Source organism: Nipponia nippon, unplaced genomic scaffold (assembly GCF_047370975.1).
Source record: "Nipponia nippon isolate SJK-2023a ecotype South Korea unplaced genomic scaffold, ASM4737097v1 scaffold_4, whole genome shotgun sequence".
Classification (NCBI taxonomy): Eukaryota; Metazoa; Chordata; class Aves; order Pelecaniformes; family Threskiornithidae; genus Nipponia; species Nipponia nippon.
The window spans coordinates 54,091,817-54,115,320 of record NW_028262358.1 but is presented as its reverse complement, the minus strand read 5'-3'; the positions used below and the strand labels follow the sequence as shown (position 1 = coordinate 54,115,320).

Sequence of the window (23,504 nt, the reverse complement as noted above, 5' to 3'; positions counted from 1 at the left end):
AAAAAAACAGTGTTTTAATACAAAACAAAAATAGCATTGTGTTGTTCCATATCAAAAAACCCACTATCCATCCTTTACTAGTGAAATTCTTCAAAGAATAAACTTTCAACCACACACAAAAAAGAATGTTTTATCTTATGTCAAGTTGATAGTGAGAGACAAGTCAAATGATGACATGTAAAACCTTTAAAGAAATTCCAGCAGATATCTACACCATGCATTATTGTATTTAATTTTTTAAAACATGTAAGTGAAATATAAAAAAATTAAGCCTTGACATTTGCTCTTGAAAATAACCCTTTGAAAGGCCCTCCAGTCCCTCAGAAGTTTGCTCTGACCCTATTTTATTCTGTTATAATCTTAAAAAGAAAAGTCCCACATAAATGTACACAAGATAAGTAGTTTTGAATTCAAAAGAGCTTGTCATAGCCTATTTTAAGCATTTAAGTAACTGATGAAGAGGAACACAGAAATATGATCCTGTGAAGGCTTATACGTATGCTTAACTTTCCACAATAAACGTTCTCCTACTGTTGGGCTGCTCACAGCATGCATCAAGGCGAACATTCACACAGATCACCAAAATTTTGCTGTATCAAATTCATCTTAAACACAAATCTGAAGCTATGAGTGAAGAGCAGTGTTTTATTCAAGAAGCCACAAATACACAGTTATCTCAGTAACTGAATCTACCACATAGAAATTAATGAAAAAAAGAGGAACTAATAACAGCAAGGGTCAGTGGCTGCTGGAAGAGGTAGAAAATTGATTCTTTTATGTCACTAAAAAAAAGTTTGGGGAGGATAGTGTTTAAATTTAAGATATGAACAAAAAACTAGTTTGGCTCAGCTTTCAATAGCAGAGGATACAGAACATGAGGGCAAGAGACAAACAAGAGAACGAACTCAGACTATTCAAGATAGAGGTTTATGCTTGAATGTCGAGAACGAGATGATCTGCTTTCCATAACTGTGAGCAGGAAATAAAGTCATCAGTTCAGTGGGAAGATTCTTGCACAAACCTAACACATCACTTGTGGCAGAACAAGAAAAATGTCCTAATGGTTCAGGCCACTGGTCGTTTTAGATCCATATTCTGCCCCCAGCAGCAGCAGAAGCAGCAATGGGAAGGGGTATTGAGAGAGCAGGCATGGGAAGGGCCACTTTCTGCAGTTCATCTCCCTCCTTGTTGTGAGGATGAGCAGTTTTAGAAGTTCCCTACTTGCTATGTCAGGAACACTTTCTTCATCCATTTTATACCCATATCCTACAAGTTTCAAGTCCACTGTAGTTTTCATGTCACAAGATTTGGGGACTAGCAAATGCAGTCCATGATGCAGTGATCTTCCTGAGTTCTGACTGGCATTTCCAAGTTCAGAAACATGTAGGCCTGGTTTGTATTATTCTTCCCCTCAATGTACTACTTACATATTTTTTTCTACACTGAAACCATCTGGTGCCTTTTTGCCCCTTCACTCAGTTTTGTGAAGCTCCACCTGCAGTTCCCTGACATCACCACAGCATTTGACCACTAAAAAAAAAAAGCTTAACATCACCTATGAGATTAGGGACTTACTGTTTCAGCTCTACTTCACATCAGTGAAGAAGATACTGATCAAAACCTATCCCAGTATAAATCCCAGTGGGAATCCCTGTGCTGACTCTGCCCCAACCTGAAAATTTACTATTAACCCCCAATTCTTTCCTTCCCGTCCCTTAGCCATGAAAGTACCTTTCTTCCAATTCCATGGCAATTTGGCCTCTTTAACAGTGTTCGGTGTGGATTCAGAGTCTTTCTGAAAAGCCAACAGCATTATGTCCACAAGATGCCCAAGCCACATTCATGCACCATGGACACATTCAAAATCCTTGCTGGATTTCCCTTTGCTGAAGCCGCGCTCACCCTCTCCCAAGAGCATTTAGCCATCTTTTCACTGATCTTATCCTTTATCATAGGCGCTGCCATTGTACCATGGATACAAGTCAGACTTACTGGTCTCTAGTTTCCAGGGTGGCCACTTAAGCCCTTTTTGTAGATGGGAGCCATACTAGCAATCTGCACAGTGGCCATTTGAAATGCAATGTTATTCAACTTGGCCAGCAGCTCAGCAATTTTACATGTCTCAATTGAGTCCCTTCAGTACCCTTTGGTGAATGGCATCTGGTCCTGGTGAACTGTTAACACCTCATCTGTTCAGTCCCACATTTTCTCCCAATTTGCATTAAATTCATCTAGTTTCCTAGAGGGGCAGAGGGGTGATTAGTACATGAATTTGAAAGCAGTCAGAGATGTAGCTAGGTTATAGTGAAAAGGGAACTATGCAATGGAAACAAGGCTGTTGCTGGTGTTCTTCAATGATCAGTCCCAAGACTGATCTTATTTAGTATTTCCCCTCAGATGAATAAAGGAGCAAGTGGAATTTGTGAACATCATAAAGCTGGGGAGGTTCACCAACACACAGGAGGGTCAGTCTTACACAGGACTGAATGATCTCACGGATTACTGTACGGAAAAGGGACAGCTACAACACTTCAGAGTGCAAGGTCAGTTTATATCAAAACATTAGAAGAGGAAAGACTTGAGTATAAACAAACTGTAATTAACTGAGTGCCAGCAGGACAAGACTGCCCACAGGAAAAGCAAATATAATCCAGTGATGGATCAACAAGGTATATACAATAGAAATATTCCATTTCAGATGAAATAAATCCAATTTATGTATACAGGGCATTTATGTTAATGATAGAAATAAAAGTTTAATCCCACTTCAGAATTACTTCCTTTGATCTATGCCGAAGGCCAAGAATAACCAGTCTTACAGCTTTTTCAAAAAGCCAATACCAAGACCTCTATTCAAGCTTTAAAAAAAAAAAAGCCACACAACACACACCACCAAACTTTACAGAAAAAGAGATAAATCTCACTTCATATAATAAACCAAATCCCCTCTTTTTTTTTAAACGTTCTTTTAAACCATAAAGATTGATGTTGTCATTGGAGAAGAGACGGCTTTGTCTGATTGAATTTAAAAATTATATTAACTTGCAGATAATTAGGAATATTAATGATACTTATATAATAAAATATAACCTTGCAGAGAAGTATATTAACCTTGCAGATAATTAGAATAATTAGCATTTGCAAAGAGTCATGAGCAGGCAAGCACTATATATAGCACTATAGGCACACACATATGCTACCTGTTACTATTTTTAGTAACTGCCAGCTATTCTTTTCAGGAAAAAACTGAAATTTCAGGAAAAAAAATGGCTGCACGAGGAGGTATTTTTTATTGGAAAGAAAACAAGAGAGAGGCACAGGAAGATTGCATTTTATTCCCAGATCTTCAACTGATCTAATGAGCACATTCAGGTGATTTATTTTGCTACTATTAATAAGTTTCATCACCTGTCAAATGGTACTTATTTCCATTGTAAAACACTTGAGATCTACTGATGAAGACCTCTACATAATCAAGTACTTTTATTTTTCAGTTCACTAAGTAGGCGTCTAGGTCAAGAGATTACAGAATCTACAGATTAAAGGAAGAAAAAAATTATTACATGCAATATTAAAAAGTATTCCCACAGCCTTGAGAGTATCACTGCTGAGATAATACAGATGAAAAAAAAATCCAAAACCCTACTAAAATAATTATTCCCACTTTGCAAGAAAAGCATTTTGTTGGAAAGTGATTAATTTATTCCAAAAATCACCTATAGCTTTCTTGAAAAAGAAAATAAGTCTCTCAATTCAGCTAAACTAAATATTAATTTAGATTTGTATATATTTTTCTACTTCAGAAATATGACTGCACTGGCTAGAAAACCAAGGAACTTATTAACTATGAACTGGCCCTTTCTCAACTCCCATGAAACCCAAACTGCTAGAACATTAAACATTAACTTGAAACCATTGATACTGAGCAACAATGTTTAAAAAACCCAACACTATCAGAAACAAAAGCCAACAGTAGCACAGAGCAAAGTAGTTTGTAATTATGTTTTACAGTACTACTGTCTTCCCATCTCTGGGGAGACATTGCTAAGTCTTTGTCTACTTGAAAACATAAACATATTTTTGTTGATTATATTATTTTATTTATGCTCAGGTTGCTCTATCACTGAAAATATTGTGTGTAACACTCAAAAACTTTACATTTGCTAAGTGAGAAAAATAGCTTTGTCATCGAGAGGGTTGGAAACATGAAGCAAAACGACAGTGTTTGCAGGATGAAAAGGAGAGGCAGATAGGTACTGGGAGGTTGTGGGCCAGCTCACCAGCCATCATTGCTACCCGCGTGAAGGGGGAAACAGGAAAATTCTTATGTCATTCCTGTATACTCCAGGCAAGATAAAAAAAATTCTATCACTTGGCACAACGGCAGCACCAGATCACCAAATGCAGACTATATCCCATGACAAACCATCAGGCTTCATACATTAAGAATCACCCAAAAAGAAGATTCCCAGAGGAAAACTGCAGGGCTGCTGTACCAAGGACAGGAGTAGCTAGGAGAAAGGTCCCCATTTCCCTTTATCAATAGTCAGCATAGCTTTGAAGACAGGTTATCAACCTGGAAAACCTAGTCCCAGTTCTGATATTCATCAGCTCTACCCTTCACTGTTTTTTCCTTGTTTCATAGTTCATCTTGCCTATTCAGATGGTAAGTCCAAGCGACAGTCTCCTTAACAGGTTCATAAAGCAGCATGGCAGCAAGTGCTAACCTGGTACAAAGACAATGCTCATTAACAAATATCACAACACCCAGTACCAAAACAGAGATTTTTTCAGCCTGCCACCTCAGGTTGTACATCCTGTAGGCTACGCTGGAGCCTGGGTGATACTCAGGAATTGAGTAATAAGTTCAGCAAATCTCCACTACCTTGCAGGTCAGATCTTTAGCAGTAGTCTCCCAAATCACTCACTGTTGGCTGAACTTGGTACATTTAAACTATAAAGGATATGAGAACTATCTAAGATTTACTGCAATAAAACACTCGCCTGCAATAATTGTACTTTAACTAATGCTGAAGGGGTTTTTGTTTGGAGGGTTTTTTTGGTTTTGTTTTTTAAAATGGCACTAGATCCCATCTCACATTGATCACTCAGTTCAAGATCAGAACATAACCCATTTCTCTCCAGAAAGTTTCCCATGAAAGGCTGGGAACCTCCCATTCCTCCTTCTACCATCCTCAAAAATTTCTTATCTTCTGAGAGCTGCTGCTTCGTGTCGGAAAACGACCACACGATGTGCAGAACAGTCTTGTGCAGAGGACAGCATACATTCTGCACACTGATTAACTCTGTGAAGTCCTGGAACTGGAGGAGTGCAAAAGAAATTAAAAAATGCATATAAACCCACATTACACAAATACATATTAAACATCCCATTCAATTGCATTTATGTACCTGTTTTCCTGACTCCAGCTCCAGGACTTCAATCACTGTCCTTCAGTTGTTTAAAGATGGAACACCATAGTGCCTTTTAATTCTCTAAGAAAGCCTGGAACACTTAAAATAATAATAATAATAATAATAATAATAATAATAATAATAATAATAATAATAATAATAATAATAATAATAATTTTAAAAAGCAATGTCCACTTCAGTAAGCATTCCTAGTGTTGTTTTTTAAGACTCAAGAAACAACCTTCATTCTCAAATGCCTTGCTTTTTCACATATATATGGCAATGAGGAGTTCAACCAAGTCTGCTATTGAGAAGATTTTATTTTTTTTAGTATAGAATTTAACTGCATCCATTTATCTCTGTTACAGCCCTTCTGCCATCTGTGACATATATTTTTTGAATTCATCATCAGGAGATGACTTGTTTCATATGTTACCTCTTTACGCTGCCATACATGCATTCCAATCACTGATATTTTACCAGTAGGAAAAGAATCTTCTGATTTCGAGACACAGAGGGAGACTGATGACAGAGCCCTCAGCAGGACACTGCATCTCCTCGACACCAATCAGAGATTACATTTCCTGCTTTCCACTGCAGCAGGAAAGCACCAGCTGAGCAGTTCAGAGGAGATCCAAGCAGCTTAGGAAAAAACCCAGAGCCAACCACAACTGCCTACTGGACACAGCAGTTGCAAATAACTGGATTAGTATGCAGAGCAGGAGGAAGACACAAGTTATTAACTCAGTCATCTGGGTGCCTTATTAAACAACTGGAGAGCAGGCAAAAGAGAATATGATAAAAATAGAGTGCTAGAAAGAAAAAAATCCCCCTTCTCCTATGACAAAGACTAAACTGATTATCACAGCTATTCAAATACCAGTGCTCTTAGACTAATGATACAATTACTCTGCTGTCTTATCTCCACAGGGATTTCTTAGAGGGCCAGGAGGATGCAACAGTCGGCTCCCTTCTCAAATATGTCACCCTACATAGAAAGGGCAAAGGCTGGAAAGATGAGGTCCTGAGACCCTCAGCCAAACAGCCTCCTGAACAAGAAAAGGTCATCTTGTCCAGACAAATGGAAATCTAACTTGAGAAAGAGACATACTATTCTTAGACTGGGCTGCATCCTTCATCGGATATCAACAATAATAAACATCTGCAACACATTATCAAAATTGGCATATATAAAATGGGAGAATCTCATTCCTGAAACAATCTAAATGAGGAGGTGCAACATGTAGAGATTCTCTGCACATCACCTATAGAAGTCAGCTTGAACAGCTTGATGGTATAAAGAAAACCAAAGTTAGCAGTATAACTTGAAATGTTGCTATAACTGGAGTAATTTGATTAGGATGGAAATTGCATCATTTGAGATCCCATACAACAGTTGAGGTCTGATTTAATTTCAGAGTTGTATGAGCATAATGAGACCAGTTCCGTGCAAACTTTGTGTCATGCACTGTATGTACTACCTGGAGTAGAGACCTGGTTTAGGGTGTATGCAGGAAGAAAGACAATGGAGAAAAAGCTGCTATCCTTCATCACAGATCAGAAGAGAATCTGGAAGCAATCCGTTACAACAAAGCATGATCAAGAGGAGTTTAGGGTGTCAGCAGAGAGACAAATAGTCATGTAATGCCAAGACCCAAGTTTATTTTGGAATAATGATATGCAAACCTTAAGGGTAGAAACAAACACCCAGAGCATGTAGACATGCTTTAGAAGACTCCAGTTATCTAAAGCAAGTCAAATATCCTTATCCAACAGCATTTAGCTATCACTGTTCAAACATGCAGCAAGGATGCATCAGTTAACGTGGCAGGGCACAGCTTTATTTAATTCTTGTAACAGGAAACAAACTCCCCCAAAATACAACCATAATCAGGCACACACTAGGTCTGGTACTTTGGCACAGGATGGCTATACTCACCTATGCTTCCATCTCAGCCTTCTTTGTATTCCTTTTACTCTGCAACATTTCTATCTATCTCGGTTTCCAAAAGAAGAAAGAATAAACTTGCGATGGCTCTCCTGGGTGGCCTCCACCCCATCGTATTCCTTACTTCCATCTCCCACATTCCTTAGCTGCCAAGTCTTGCATCAGCACCTGCTAATTTTCTTTATTTCAAAGGAAACAAACTATCACTTCCATTTTCCAGGAAAGAATCTCATCATTTCCATAGGGGGTAAAAATAAAACAAAAAAGACCCCCAAAACACAACACATTCATTTGATGTACAGCCTTATTCAAATAAAATCATAGAAACATTTAGGCTGGAAAAGACCTCTAAGATCATAGAGTCCAACTGTAAACCTAGCACTGCTGAGTCCACCACTAAACCATGTCCCTAAGTGCCACATCTACACATCTTTTAAATACCTCCAGATGAAGTACTCTATTCCAAATTGTCCACTTGAAGCCTTTTTTAAACTGTAATGAATGTTGCTGTTTCTTGTGAAAAACTGAAACATTCCACAAATGCTGTAGTATCAAATCCCATATACTTAATCAAAAAAACCTGCTTCACTAGAATACTGTCAGAAAAAAAAAATTGGACAGTATAGCTGGTTGAATTTAAGTGTAACAGCAGCTGGTTTTAAAATTTGGACAAGGGAAGCCACAGGTTTCTGAAGTTTTAGGCCTATAATCAGGTGCAGAAAACTGTCTAAAGAACAAACAGGGGAGCATTATCACAAAATGCAGACTCCAAAGAGCTCATTTGTGTATCAGTGACACCTAGCAGGACAAATAAAACTTAGCTGCTCACAGGAATACACGTTTGCCACAACAAAAAAAACAATGCAATGGCTTCCCTAGTTCTTGAGAGGCAGAGTATTGTGTTTGTACCACAGTCTTCCTCATTTATTTATATTTAGGACAAGAGAATATTAAAGTTGCAGTCTGCTTTTTCCTCAGTTAATGTATTGCCTCTCTGCACCCTCATGAGATGTCCTTGGCAACTAATGATTTACCTCACCTGTTCCAGGAACAAGCTGATTGTAATAAATTACTCTGGCTTTCAACACTTCTTCTCCACCCATATGGCCCCTAGTATACACTCATCATTTATCTGCAAGGTTTTCTGAAACAAGTGGTGCTGGTGAAGGAAATGCTCACACAGTAAAATAACATTTCCACTTCTTTACAAGAGGCAAGATTTTGAATGAATAATATGTTCATGCTGAGCTTCCATACTGAATGTGTCGTAGGACTGATCAGTCAGAAGTGTCTACGGTTCCAACCAAGGCTCTAAAATTGCACCTTTTAAAATTATTTTTAGGCTAATCACTGAAATAGTGTCTACTACATATTACTTTACAGACGAGGTACAGCACTACTGCTGTAGGAACCAATACACCAGATATTAATGACATAGACATTCATTATGATCACAAGACAATTTCAATTTCACACTTGAAATTATGTAAGTTCATACCAACTGCTGCCACTTCATACATGTACTCTTTATTGCTCAATTTCCCTATTTTAATAATTTTAAAAAACTTGTTTGTAAATAAACAAAAGTATAACTTTGCCATAATTTCTTACTTCCCTATCATACCTTTGTCATACAAGCCTCAAAAATCAGTCGCTGGTGTAATGCTTCTGCATGATTTGGCATCGCACACTTACCGGAACACATACAATAGAAGTTCAAACATTTGCAATGTATTAAGAGGGAAACCAGTAAGAGGGAAAGAGACTGGCGTGAGCCATCTTCTTTCTCACACTTCCACAGATCATTACAAATTAATATAAAAGGACTAATATATTTTACAGCAGTCATTCTAGGACAAAGACATGAAAATTCTGATTCAATAAGGAACAGAAGAAGGGATGGCTGTGATGCAGTTCTGTGACTTTATCCAGAATAATTAAAGAATTAGCCCACAGGCAAATAATGCAGTGCTTCAATTTTCCTGAAGTCCCCATAAATCTATCTTGTGACAGTATTATTTACCAAACATCATGCCTTAAAATTTACAGTGTCTGAAGTATAAATCTACATTTGTTTTACTAAATATTGTTCATCCTGCTACTACTGTTTTCATTTGAAAAGACACAAACCAAAACATACCAGATTCAACTCTATAGTGGCTCCACAAAAGTTTTGTACGCTACATCAGGGACGAATCCTGCCCCTCAAGTTTTGTGAGCAGTCAAGCAAAAAAACCCAATCCTTTATACTGTCAGTCATACAGGCACACAGACAGAATACACCTACACCTCTCCAGAAGCCAGCCAACCTAGAAAAAAGCACCAATCCCACAGACAGTCTGAGAGTTAGCATGCACTCACACATGGTCACGGCAGCCCGCTGCCTACCTGTTTTGCACGTGTACTTGCTGTGAAATGGCACAGAGGCCAGCACGGTCTCAGGCTGCGGGTGTGGAGAGCAGAGTACTAAAGCACTCCGACTGCTTCAGGTGTGTTGCTCTCAGACATCAGAGAGATGCTGTTCTGCTATCAGCAAACCAAGTGTGCCCAGACATCTGAAACAGCAGTGAACACGGCAGCTTCCACTGCTGGTGCTTCTCAGTGCCCTGACTGCCGTTTGCAGGTACCTAACAAAGCTCCCAAGCAGCCTATATGGAATTTATGACCTAAAAAGTTGATACAAGCGACTGGAACGTTTGCTGACAGGTTATAGTAAACTATCACAAGTTACGCTCGTCTCATATGCAGCCACTGTAACATATCTCAAACTTGTGTTTTATATTTGCTACAAGAAAATCTGCACAAATAAAGTTCATGTAAGTCTTCACATGAGAAGTCTCTACATCCTAGCAAACTTAAAGATCTTCTTTATACACAAAGACTAACCCCACCAGTACCTTCAATAAATTCCATGTCATGTTTTATTACTTCTGAGATTAATAAACAAATAGTCAGTTCCTCCCTGTCTATGCTAGCTTAGCCCAGGTACTTCAAATACCCTTTCTGAGCCCAAAGGCTTACCCAGCAGTCTAACTCGGCAGAACAATGAAGCTTTAGCTAATTATGCTAATTAATTAAACTAATTAGGCAACTTCAGATAATGCATGTAAATGCAGCTGGTTTCAGAATATTTCATCTTAAAAGGCTAGCATAATTTAGCATGACTGAAGGCAAACAGTCACTTTTATAGTGTTAACAAACAGCTGTAGTGGGTTGTTTTGCACAGGAAACTGTTTCTGTCTTTCACTCCCACAGAGAGAAATGCTCAGGGGACTCAACAGTACTTAACGAATCGAAAAGACCAAGCTCAGCTCCAGGACAGCGAAAGTGTAACTTGCACATGTACCTAGTGCATATGTCTTGCTGTCCAGAAAATTCCCAGCAGAATTTCAGTCGACACTGAAGTCTAAACTGTGATATTACTACTATCATCTAGCTAGCTTTAATCTAAAAAAAGTCTGATTTTCCCTTCATGCAGTCAGAGGTCGTGTTTGTTACAGTCGTGGGTCTGTTTTGCCTTACAGACCACAAATGCCTTATTCAAGCTTCACAAGCTAAATGATCAATATGGAATTAGCATGATATAATATATTTTGGCTTACATATTCAATCCCTTTTGGAGTAGAATATTATAAATATTTCAGTGTTAAAAAGGTATTAGCACGTCTTTGATTTTACTAACATAGATTAGCTATGGATTACTACTGTCCCTTGAAGGTCCAAAGGCCTCAAATATAATTTCTATTGCTAGGCTGATCTTCAAGTAATAGATTCATTTGAAGTCTGTCCATTTTACATTTTGGTAAGCCATTCAAAAGTGCAAAGTATATCTCTTCCTCATCTTGCTGCATAAAAGCACTCATTAAGACAACATTAAAAAAAATAATATCAATATTAGGGTGGATGAGCACAAGGCTAGAGAAAATAAAAGTGGCAGAAGGAACATCTAAACTGAAACTCTGACCTATATTCACTTCAGGTAATTACTAGAAGGATGAAAGGCCAACAGCCTTTAAACTAGAACTTGAGACCATGTATTTTGGTAGAAAAAAGGTACTGAGATCTTAGCAAGAAATAATTCAACATAACAAATGACAGTTATGATTAAATAAAACTAAGAGCAGCAGCATACCAGCAGCCTATCCCATTTTTGCTTGCTGTTTATCTTATTTCCTTGTCATTAAGGAAATACCTGTTTTCCCTACATGGGACTGTAGTGACATTTGACAAAGTAATTAAGAGAAGGACGGTCACGATCAGCTGCCTTTGCCCTGTTACCAAACACAGTCAATACACACTTCATGACTCCAGCAGATGTTCGTGCTTTACAGACTTATTGGGAACTTAAGGTCTTACTTTTTGTCCTTCCTGTATTACATGGAAAAGAGTCTAAACAGAGAAACCACTGAATTATTAGCAGCAAGTATTAACCCGTTCGGCACAATCCACTATACAAATAGACAAAGAATAAACTCTGCCCATCAGTTTTGTTTCTGCAAATCCATAGCTATTTTGAAACAGGAAGACTTGGACTCTCTTGACAAATGGAAGAAAAGCTAGTTTGAGCAAAGGACTCTGTCAGGGCTGTTTGCCACTCATCCATCACTCACTACCCCTTCCAGTTAATATTGGGCTGAAATAATTCTGCTCACAAAACATGAATCTACGGCGCACAGGATGGAGGGTCACATTTTAAGGAGGCAGAGGCAAACCCTGACTCTGAAGAAGCATTCATAAATTCCCCCCATCCCTCACATCCTCATCTCTGCTTCTACTCCATCTCCTAATGCTCCTTATGCCACCCGTCTTTGCATGACCATGGACTTGTGCATACCATAGGAGTAATCCAAGTCAAAACTAATCCTTCTCACACCAAGAGGAGGTTTTTGTGTGTGTGCTCGTACAAGAGAGGAAGGTAGCACAGACTTAAAATCAACTGCCCAAGAAAGGCTTTATTTTTTTAAAAATCAACACAAGCAGTTTAAACTGCTTGTAAAATAAGGGCCTAATTCTGATTCAGACTGTTTCAGCTAACACAGTGAAAGTACAGGTTTCATCTCTCCTACTTGCATTTACAAATGCTTAAGTCTTTAACCATGATAAAATAAAGATAAAATCTTGCTATTCTAATTTTCCGGTACACCCCGTCTCATTCTATCTTAACCACCTAAACAAGGTGCTAAGGTGGAAAGAATCTGCCAGAGTATGCAAACTCTAGAGCAACTAGTACCAAGGTGGTCTCTGCTGCATTTCAAAACTCAAATGAAGAATTTTGACAAGGAGAATTTCCCAAGGCCAGCACTTAAGATATTTTGCACACAGTAAGATTAAAACTTCAGTCAACTATGGGCTCCACATAAAACACAAGCTAAAATAGAGTATTGTTAAGTTTATTCTAGTAACACTATTGATCAAAAATAACTGGAACAGTCGTTTCACGAGAGCTTGTAGAAACAAACCACTGTCATCCAACAGTTCAGAAACTTCTCTAGTTTTGAGTTTTCCTGTCAGTATTTCTAACAAACAGCTGTATAATCAGTAACTATGCAAGTATGTTCTACATCGTGACTTGACTGCTAATGTACCTGATCACTATCTTATCTTAGTTAAAATCCAGGTTTAATAAGAAGGGAAAAGTGCTGTTTATGCTAACGCTCAAGAACATTCTAAAGAAACACATTATTGTTAAAATAGCTTTAACTTTTATGGTTCCCAAATGCAAAGCCCAATTCAGAAATAATACTTCTTAAAGGTGGTAATCTGTTCTCCTTGAGTTTTGATGCATGAAGGTATCAGTAAAGAGGAAATATTCAGGAAAGGAAGAAAATGGACAAGAAGAAGTATGAGCAAAAAGCCTCTGTATTCTTACCTTATTCCAAAGGTACTTAAAAATAATTTGCAGGTAAAATATGTCATCCTTCTTTCTATATGATTTTAAATGTTCACAATTACAGTATATTAGCTACCTTTTAATTAATTCATATAGACCTAGATATGCATTTGGAGTATGGGAAGGGGTGAAGAAAAGGACTTATTTACATTACTTGCTAGACAGAAATGAGTCTGGCAGCTAACCTTAAAATTCTTGGACTGTAATCGAAACTAAGAGGAAAAAAAATATGTGACTCTGGCTGTTGTAGTACAACTACTTCATTTTAGTTGTAATTAATTTCCAGCAACAAAAGAAGATACAAAGGGTTACATATGTATTCTTTACTGTACAAGATTATAATTAATATAACGTCTGTTTTAAATTTACTGTTATCATCTATTAAAGAATAAATAATTTTACAGCTTTCTAACATGTAGCTCAAGCTCTAAATCACTGACCATAACTAATAAGCAGTGTAATAGCATGAGTATCTGAAGTAAAACCACAGACTGCAATTTTGTTGATTGTAAATCATCATCATTTTTAATGCAAAAGCAACAGCAAATCTCCGTAATTACTGGGTGCATTTTGAATCACTTTTATGATTACTGCTCTATACCCATTAAAAATCCAAAACACTGAACTGCACAGGGTATAAAACTAGACTTATGATAGACTACAAGCTATAATTGAAATCCATAAATTCCCTTACTAGTGTTCAAGATTATTTTATTGCCAAGAATTGCAGCCCTGCAGAATTAACTTTAAAAACATTTACTTGATCTAACAGAGTGGTAGTGGCAGGGACAGCAGTAGTTGCTTTGGAGTATTTAACAAAATATTTTTAAAGTGTTGAGGATCAAATTTGGCACTCCTGCTTGTTTGTATAATACATTGGGCCATCAAAATCACAAAATTTAAAAAAATCTGTTCTAAGTGTTATAAATAAAAACTGAAAAGGCCAGCAGTGGTATACAAGTAGTTTGGACCTGTAATTACAAGCTTCAAGACACAGCTTATAACACCTGGTATGACTTACCACCAACACCACCACCCAAGAACATTCCACAGAGTAGTAAAACACTGTCTAGGAATTTTTTTTTTAAGTGCCCACACACTACTTGGGCAATCTATTGCATTTCTTTGCTAATAAAAAGAAAATTGGCTTCTAGAAATACATGTTTTCTAGAAGGGGTGGAAAGGAAATCAGAAAAATTAAATAACTCATAAAAGGAAAAGGCGTTAATGTTTCTAGATATATGAAAGTGTATGCTGACTAGACATCTCAGAATACTAGAATAAAAATTCATCTGGAGTAAACCCACATTCAAAAAAAGAGTAATAAAAACTTAGATGGGTGTAGGAAAGGGATACCAGGATTTGGACAGCCCAAATTACAAGGAGAGACTGGAAGAGCTTTCCTTGTTTGAGCTATCAGAATGGAGACATAGAAGAGAGATGACTGCTCTCATCATGCTGGTGAATCTGGGGTATTCCTTGAATGGGAACTACTGTGTGGGTACAATTAATCTCTACATGCAAGGAGACACACCCATATTGGAGACACACCCATATTGGAGACACACCCATATTGGAGACACACCCATATTGGAGACACACCCATATTGGAGACACACCCATATTGGAGACTACGCACAGGTGGAGGGGCACCATGTTGTTCTTTTTACACTGTAACCTACTTAAACTAAGTCATCACTAATTTAAAAAAAAAGGAATAACGAATTACTAATAAATGCAGGTTGGAAATTAGCAGACAGTTCTTATTTAAAAAAAAAAGAAAGCAAAAAAACCCCAACAGTTTTGAGGATCTGGAAGTGCTTTTATTAGGATGAATGACAGGAATAAACCAGTTTCCTAAATCAGAAAGATTCTTCCACACCTACATACCGATGTCATTGTCTGCTTCCACTGGTCACCAAAGTTTATTTTTGTGTAGGTAACAATTGTTTTTCATTCTGCTGGGGTTTTCTTAAATTAAAGACACTAAAAAACCAAAATCAGGACAATTTGCAGATCCATCCTGCAGAACCTCCAGGGACAGAACTTGAACAGAACAAGGTAAAAAGTATACTTCGTCCTCCCTCTCCTCTCAACTTTAACACAAAAATTTCTACATGACCAGATTATAACATCCTATCATGAGCCACAGTCATGGTTGAAGAAGCATTCTTTAATCTCAAAGTCCTTTTTCACTGATTTTAACTTCCCCTAAATTATTTCCTAATTTTCCCAAAGCTCCAGGCTAGGAGCAGCCATGCAAAATATTTCCCCTAAAAGCAATATATTGAACTGTTCATTTTCAGGAACAGCATGCTTAAAGTGGGTAACATCAGCATTATTTAAGAATATTTTCAGCTATTTAAAAACAAACTGTTGAAAATGCCAAACTTCACATAAGTACATGTAGACGAATGTGTGGTTCAGTAATTAAGTATAATCTCCAGTATGCTGGAGCTTGCCCCCGTCATATTAAGATCAGCAGTTGTGAATCAAAACATATTTGGTCCATTAGAAAAATAATGCAGACAACACTTAAAGACACTAAATTAGTTCCCACTGCATTAACCGGAAGATCTGCTGATTAGACAAGTAAGGAGTAAGATAAACAGCACTAGAGAGAAGCAGACATGGGGATGCAGATGCTGCTTTTCCTCATTTACCCCTTCCATTGCTAAGGCTTGAAGAAACACAGGAGTCATAGAATGCTTTGGGACGGAAGGGACCTTTAAAGGTCATCTAGTCCAACCCTCCTGCAATTGTCAGGGACATCTACAACTAGATCAGGTTGCTCAGAGCCCCATCCAGCCTGTCCTTGAATGTTTCCAAGGATGGGGCATCTACCACCTCTCTGGGCAACCCGTTCCAGTGTTTCACCACCCTCATTGTAAAAAATTTCTTCCTTATATCTAGTCTGAATCTACCCTCCTTTAGTTTTAAACCATTACCCCTTGTCCTGTCACTATTGGCCCTGCTAAATGGCTTGATGTCCAGGCGGAGATCAGTGATGAGTGGTGTCCCTCAGGCGTCCCTACTGGGGCCAGTGCTGTTCAGTATCTTCAGCAATGACATAGACAGCAGGATCAAGTGCACTCTCCGCAAGTCTGCAGATGGCGCCAAGCTGAGTGGTGTTCCTCACACCTGAGGAACAGGATGCCATCCAGAGGGACCTGGACAAGCTGGAGAAATGGGCCTGTGTGAACCTCATGAGGTTCAACAAGGACAAGTGCAAGGTCCTGCACCTGGGTCGGGGCAATCCCCGGTATCAATACAGAGTCACTTGGCTCTGGTTTGCTCTTGCCTGGGCATTTGAACTCTCTAGGGCTTTTCCATGAACTTGATTCCTTTCAGCAGCACATCCCTCCCCACAGTTACATTACTGTGCTCTGTTTCAGGATGCTGTGCATACGACTGAGCACTTGTTTTAGGGTCAGGAAAGGATTTCTTCTTGTTAGGACAAATGCTTAAGGTGTGACAGTCAACTGCTCTTGCTTCTGCCTTTTGCAACATCACAGCAGGCAGATCCTCACAATGTATAGCCATCATGCAGTGCAATTAATAGAGAAAGAGCCCTTCTTCAGGGTAATGGTATCAGAGATTTCATTACTGGACTACTTGTTGACAGAAGAAGAGATTGACAATAATCCTGCTGGGACTCTCCCACATAAGGGACAGGTTAAGTGGATTTAAAAAGGGATGAAGATCCTAGGGATTAGAAGCATGAATGATAACTTTCTGGCAAAACAACAGCAAGAAGCACAATGGGGAGAGAAAGGAGAAGGCACCTTTTCTCTGAGCAGAATGAAGGGAAGTTGTGGTATGCCCTGTAAGTCTGCTCCTGTATCACCCATTCAATTGCTCATACTTGTACAGCAGGCTACTCTGGGACCTTTGTGCCTGGCATGTTTTGCAAACTAGAGCAAACTAATGAACTGGTTTTTGGTTTAGTTTGTTTGGTTTTTAGTCTACCCTCTCTACCAACAAAAAAAAACCAAACAAACAAAACAACAAACCGAAAAAACCCCAAACCCCAAAACCACAAACAAACTGCAGGATACTTATCTGACCATTGCCAGACCTACAAAAAGTCCATGAAACTTTGAGGTGTTGATGCAAGAGGAAAGATGTAGAATAGCAGACACTCCTTGAGAAGAGCTAATCCACCAGGTTATCCAGAGAGAGAGAGAGATACTTGCAAGTACACAGTAAAATCCCAAAGGCCTGCGATTAAAAACCACATTAGTCCTACCCTTAGTGACCCTGAATCGGGTCAGTATGCCTGCAGGGAGACACAGAACAAACACATTTATTTTTACATGACATGCCTAGTAGGAAAAGTGTTTCCTGCAGTTTATACTTTTGACTCAGACTAACACAGAATAAAGATATGTCTGAGGGATCAGAAATGTAATCATGATTCATGTGTGACCCAGGCACATTATTGTTTTCTTCGTCTGCATCCTGAACAACAGAATGCCACACAGCATTCAGTATGCATCAGACCAGATCCTTGGCAGTGGCCAAAATGCACACAGCACTCCCCAGGAGACAATTTATGTCAGTGTCTCAAGGCCTTCCTTGGCAGACCCCGCTTGTGCACGTGCACATTCCTGTAGTGCCTGCAGACAAACTCTCCTCAGGCACAAAGTGCTAAAGTGCAGCACAGTCTCATCCGCAGTTCCCTCTACCCACTAGAAAACTAGCAGGAGCTGAAATGCAGAGGACACATAGGTGTCTGCACTTGACAGACACCATGTATGTAGGGGCAAAAAGCTCTACAAAGGAGTTCACCTACTAGGTTAGGTTTATGATCACAACTAGAGTGGTAGCACGGGGGGGGAGGAAATGGACTGTGTGCAAGGAGATGGTCTGCTGTGTACCAAGAAAGCAGGCTACCATCTCCCAAAACTGGTGGTACAGCAGTGACCAGGAGCAGTTACTTTTCAGGTATGGGTAACAGAAGGATGAAACAAACCTGTATTTGTTGGAACAAGATTATTATGCTGTATAGGGAAAACCTTATTGATCCTCCCACATAAAAATGCTTTTGTTTCATGAATCAAAAAGTGACAGGATGTTTAACAGTCAACATAGACTTGTTAAGAACTAATTATGTCCAATCAACCCAATCTCTTTGTACACCAGACAACAAGCCTCCCAGCATAAAGGAAATAAGTAGATGCCAAAAATCTTGACTTTATTATGTCTTTTGATACTGTTTCACAAGACATTTGTATTTGCAAACTAGGGAAGCACAGCCTAAATGAAAATAGTAAGTGAGGACAAAATACAAGGAAAACCATGTTTACAAACTATGTATGCCAAAATTTGAAGAGGTATAAAGGGAAGTTTTGCAGGGAGTACAGCAATAATCATTATTTTAGTACTAATTTGGATGATGAAATAGAGAATGCTTTTTTATATCACCAGGTCACATTCAATTGGTTGGAGTGTAAGTGCACAGGAGGCCAGGCTTAGACTTCAAAGTAGCCTTAAACTGGAGGAAGAGCCTGGTAAATGCAGGGATGTTATTCATCAGGAACAACAGCAAGAAAGCACACCTGACAATGAATCATTACATACACCAATAATGTGAAAGAAATGGCTCGCCCTGCTACCTAAAGGTCTCGGGGCCTCCTGTGGATCCACGGCACAAGCCAGCAATATCATAACATTTCAAAAAGGGTAACAGCTATATGGGGGTAAATGAACCAAATTATAAACTGCAAAGACAGAGTAACCTATGTTCTGCCCAACACCAGCAAAGCCCCCATTGGGATACCATGTCCAGACCCCTTCAGACCAATGAGGGAGAGAGTACAGAAGGGACCAACTTCAAAGAATGAGAATTGGTCTAGAAAGTGTAATCTAAAAGGAGGATTAATGAACCATCTTTATTTTAGCAGAGACCTTTAGGTAGGACTTAGTAGTACCCTCAGGTAGCTAAAGCTTGCTGCCAGAGGAAAAGAAAAAACCTCTATTCTCCACACCTCTGGCAGATATGGCAAGAAGTAACAAGGTAAAATTGTTGCATGGAAGATTTAGGTAAGATACTAGGAAAAAATTCTAATGGCAAAGACAGCTTAGCATTGTAAAAAGATTAATAGCCAAGATTAAGATCACCTGTAATGCAACCTCTCTAAAGTTAGATAACTGCTTGTGAATCACTAGTTTCAAAATCCAGCTCACATTTGAGGAAAGCACTTGCCACTATGTCACCTCTATTCAGATGTATTGGACCAGTATTTAAATCGCAAAAATTACTAAGTGTTGGTACTATCAATTAGCCAAACAACAGAAGGACACTTAAACCCCAGTGTGGATCTGATGTCACATAAACAAATTATTTCTACAACTTTGGCAATCTCCATTTAGTCAAACCTTAAATACATTGAAGGGGAACACATGGAAAAGTGCTGCACCAATTTCACTGCTTTTTCTGCTCTTTAGGGAGATGCAGTTGGTTCAGTTCCATGCAGCACTACCACTTATTTGTACAGTGGAAAATCAGCTTGCATAAAACTGCAGGAGTCTTTTTCTAAAGATGTTCTTCAGCTGCAAGCTGTCTAAACAACATCCAGAGCTGTGATTTAAACATGAACCTATGAAAAAAATAATAATGCTTTTCTCTTCCAACTTTTACTTGTATTTAAAAAACACTGACAGTATTTGGAAAACCAAGGTTTAAGTATTCTTTACACACAGTTTTGGGAATATAGAAAGAAAACAGCCCTAGAGTATTATTTGCATACCTTTTTATGCCTTTTTTTCAATTCCAGGCTGACATAAACTGGTCTACATAGTCACAAGCAATGAGCTTACAGGGTCTAAAAATGTGTGTGTTTATCAGGAAAGGGAGCAGAAACCAGAGATTCTGAAGAAAAAGGGAGGAAGCGTGTGGGTAGACGGCCAGCAACTCCTCTGAACACATCACTTTAAATTAAAAAAAAAAAAAAAGAACAGGAAATCAGTTACAACGTCTGCCAATCTGAAAGGTGGAAATTTGACCGAACACATAAGTAAAACCAATCTACCCATCTCCAAACAAATCCCACCATTTCACCAGAGTGATCTCCTCCTTGGGGCATATAGTTCCAGAACAACGGGATACAAACTGTCAGTCTAAAAAACCTTTTTCTCAACTTGGCTGCTCATGAGATTTCTTTACTACAGCTCTTACCTCCTTTCCAAGTTTAGCTCCTCCCAGGCAGTTTAAGCCCAGTAAAGCACCAACAATTAACGTATAGGATTACTCTTCTTAAATAGGCTAAAAATCCTTTTGAAAGGGCTATCCAACATCAAGAAATAGTTATAGCACAGTTAACAACTTCTTTCATTTCTTGCCTTCTAAATATTTCGCATGTACCAAAAAGCATCTCCTTCTTAGTGATTATGTTTTCTATTCCCTTACTTCTAGCTGAAAAATGGAAAACCATCCAGAATTTCACCACACTGACAGGCTAAGGCTTACTTCACAAGCCTCTAAACTGAAAACGAAAAGGGCGGGGAGGGATAAGAGGAAAGCAAGAAAAAAAAACTAAGAGAGAAAAGAGGTACAGATAAATTTAATGGTATGTAGATGGCAACAGTAATGGGGGGGGGGAGTGAGGCAGCACCCATAATCTCAGCAGCTCGTTCCAAAGAGAAAGGACTGTTACCAGTTCATGAAAATAGCAGCTAATAAAAATATGTCTAAAAAGCCATTTAGATCAAGGCAAGGTTTCAACCAGAAACCATAATGGTTACATTTTTTTAATTTAGTACTTTGAAAGCAGAATTGTAGGTCCTCTGCAAAAACCTCAGTCTGTTCCCAACAAAATCAACAGCAAAAATTTCCACCGACTTTCATGAAGGGGGTAACAGGGTCAGAGCCTACATACCTGCCAGAATCTATTGTAAACACACTTTTACTTTTGAAAATCCTGCTATAGAAAAGGTAACTGATAACACTTGCTGCTTAAACTGCAGAAGTTTCCTCTTATATCAAAATATCAAAGAGCTATTTACCTACCAACGTACCTGTTTCAGTTACATATTCTGCACATCTCACTTTCAGGCAGCTAGCAAACAGACTGCAGGAAAGTACACAAAGACAAAAATTCAGTGCTGTAGTCTGTTTAAAAAGCATTACAAAGTCCCTAAAACCTAAATATTCATGCATGCCCCTAAAACCATGCAATATAAAAACTGTAAATATTGCTCTGTTAGTATATTATTCTTTGTCTGTGTGATATACATAAACACTAATAGACAACTACTATTCAGGTAACTACCTTTAAAAGTCTACAGAGAAGTTTGGTGGTTTGGTTTTTTTGTTTTGTTTTTTTGTTTGTTTGGGGTTTTTTGTTGTTGTTTTTGTTTTGCTTTTGTTTGTTTGGGTTGTTTTGGGTTTTTTTTCTGTAAATGCAACACTTCGCAAGACAAACCCACACTAAAATAAAGAAGGACTGGTCAAAAGCAATGCCATTTAGAATAGAATTTTTTAATCTTTTGTCAGCAGGAGCCAGAGAAGTAAAACAATGTATCAGCAAATAGGAAGGAAGGGGAAGGGGGCGGGGAAAGGCAGCAGAAAATTAAAAAATAAAAGCAAGCTTGTACTACTAAAGAGCCAAGATAAGTTCTGTGAGGGACTGTCTAAAGAAGCAAGGAAGACACCTGAATCATTCTGAAAGTCATTCTTATGACATCACCTCTAAAAGTTCATAACAGAATTTAAATACCATAGAATCATTAAGGTTGGAAAAGACCCTTAAGATCAAGTCCAACCGTTAACCTATCACTGCCAAGTCCGCCACTAAACCATGTCCTCAAGCACCATGCCTACCCATCTTTTAAATACCTCCAGGGATGGAGACTCAACCACTTCCCTGGGCAGCCTGTGCCACTGCCTGACTACCTTTCCAGTGAAGAAGTTTTTCCTAATATCCAACCTAAACTTCCCCTGGCACACCATGTTTAACTTGAAGGCAAAACAATGCTACCACTTCAGTTAAAAATAGCGTATCTTGAAAATTAGGCACTTAGGAACTGAAAACTATGAAGTATATATGCATACTGCACAAACTATCAGGGAAAACAACAAAAAAAAGGAAGATTAAGTTAGAATGTGCTAAGGAAAAGGATGAAATTGCTTTTGTCCAACTACTTAGCAAATTCAAATTAGAGAAAGACATTTTTCCATGGTAAATATGACAAGAAAGGCAAGGAGAAGAAAAGGAGAATAAACTTGAAATTCCTTCACTACCTTCACCTTGAATTGAATTCATATTCATTGTAAGTATGAAGCTAAGATGATGCGCATTTCCTTACCCCTGCAGGAAGAAGTGTGCTCAGCACAAAGGAATTTCTGCCTTATTTTCCAAATCTAGATCAATACTATTAACTATTACATCGATTTCAGCCACTGAAAGATCTATAAAACAAGTTCTATGAAAACAATTAGTTCTCCTGGACAAATCTGTGCTCCTTGCAAAACCAAAACCATCACGCATACAGAGGAAGGATATACTGCAATGGCTTATTTCCTGTTAGGCACCATAGGAATTGATTTAATGAATCCAGTGGTTGCATGAGCAGGTCTTTTTAATATACTTAAGTTTAGAATATAAATTCTCTTTTAAGTAAGTTCCCACCTCTAAGATGAAATAATTCCTTAGGGAAACACCTCAGTCCTTTGCACTTCCTATATAGGTGAATTAATACCCGCTACTGAAGGCTCATATGAAAACCACCCAATTTTGTAAGTGATACAATATTTTATAAAATGCACAGCACCCACACTATCACATACTTGCTACAGTATCAGCACAAGCCAATTTCCACAAGGAATTCAGACTACCTCTCATTACAATAATCTCTGCTTTCATTGATATGCATAAAACTTACCTATGACAAGTGGCATTGCAAATTATCTAAACTTCATTGGAAAAATATCCCAAACTAGTTCAATCCTACATAGTGCTACTCATACTTATAGAAGTAAATGAGCACTGAGGTCATTAGCCTGGGAGGACCCAGGAGCAAGCCTGGCTCAGCTGATTTCCATTGCTACCTGATAGCAATTAAGTTAGTTCCCTTCCCTTCCCTACGCAGCACATGCACGCCTTTCGTCAAAAATAAAAAAATCCTTTTCCTGGGGGATAATTGCATCAGGACCCAAAGAACTACTGAAAGGGGAATTTTTCAATACTGCTTCAAACACTGAGTTTCTAGACCACAAAGCTGGGAAATAAAGTCAACTTTTTAGAATTT

At 38.4% G+C, this 23,504-nt stretch overlaps 1 protein-coding gene and 1 long non-coding RNA gene across 5 annotated transcripts in view; both read right to left on the bottom strand.

The window, feature by feature from the left end:
* The window catches only part of SASH1 (SAM and SH3 domain containing 1), a 567,590-nt gene that overhangs the window by 532,591 nt on the left and 11,495 nt on the right, over positions 1 to 23,504 (bottom strand). The window lies entirely within an intron of this gene.
* On the bottom strand, positions 3,298 to 23,185 carry LOC148053307 (uncharacterized). Its single transcript, XR_015708574.1, has 4 exons — positions 23,139 to 23,185; positions 21,273 to 21,325; positions 5,413 to 5,514; positions 3,298 to 5,322 (listed from the first exon to the last, which is right to left on the bottom strand). It is a non-coding gene; the product is annotated as an uncharacterized LOC148053307 (long non-coding RNA).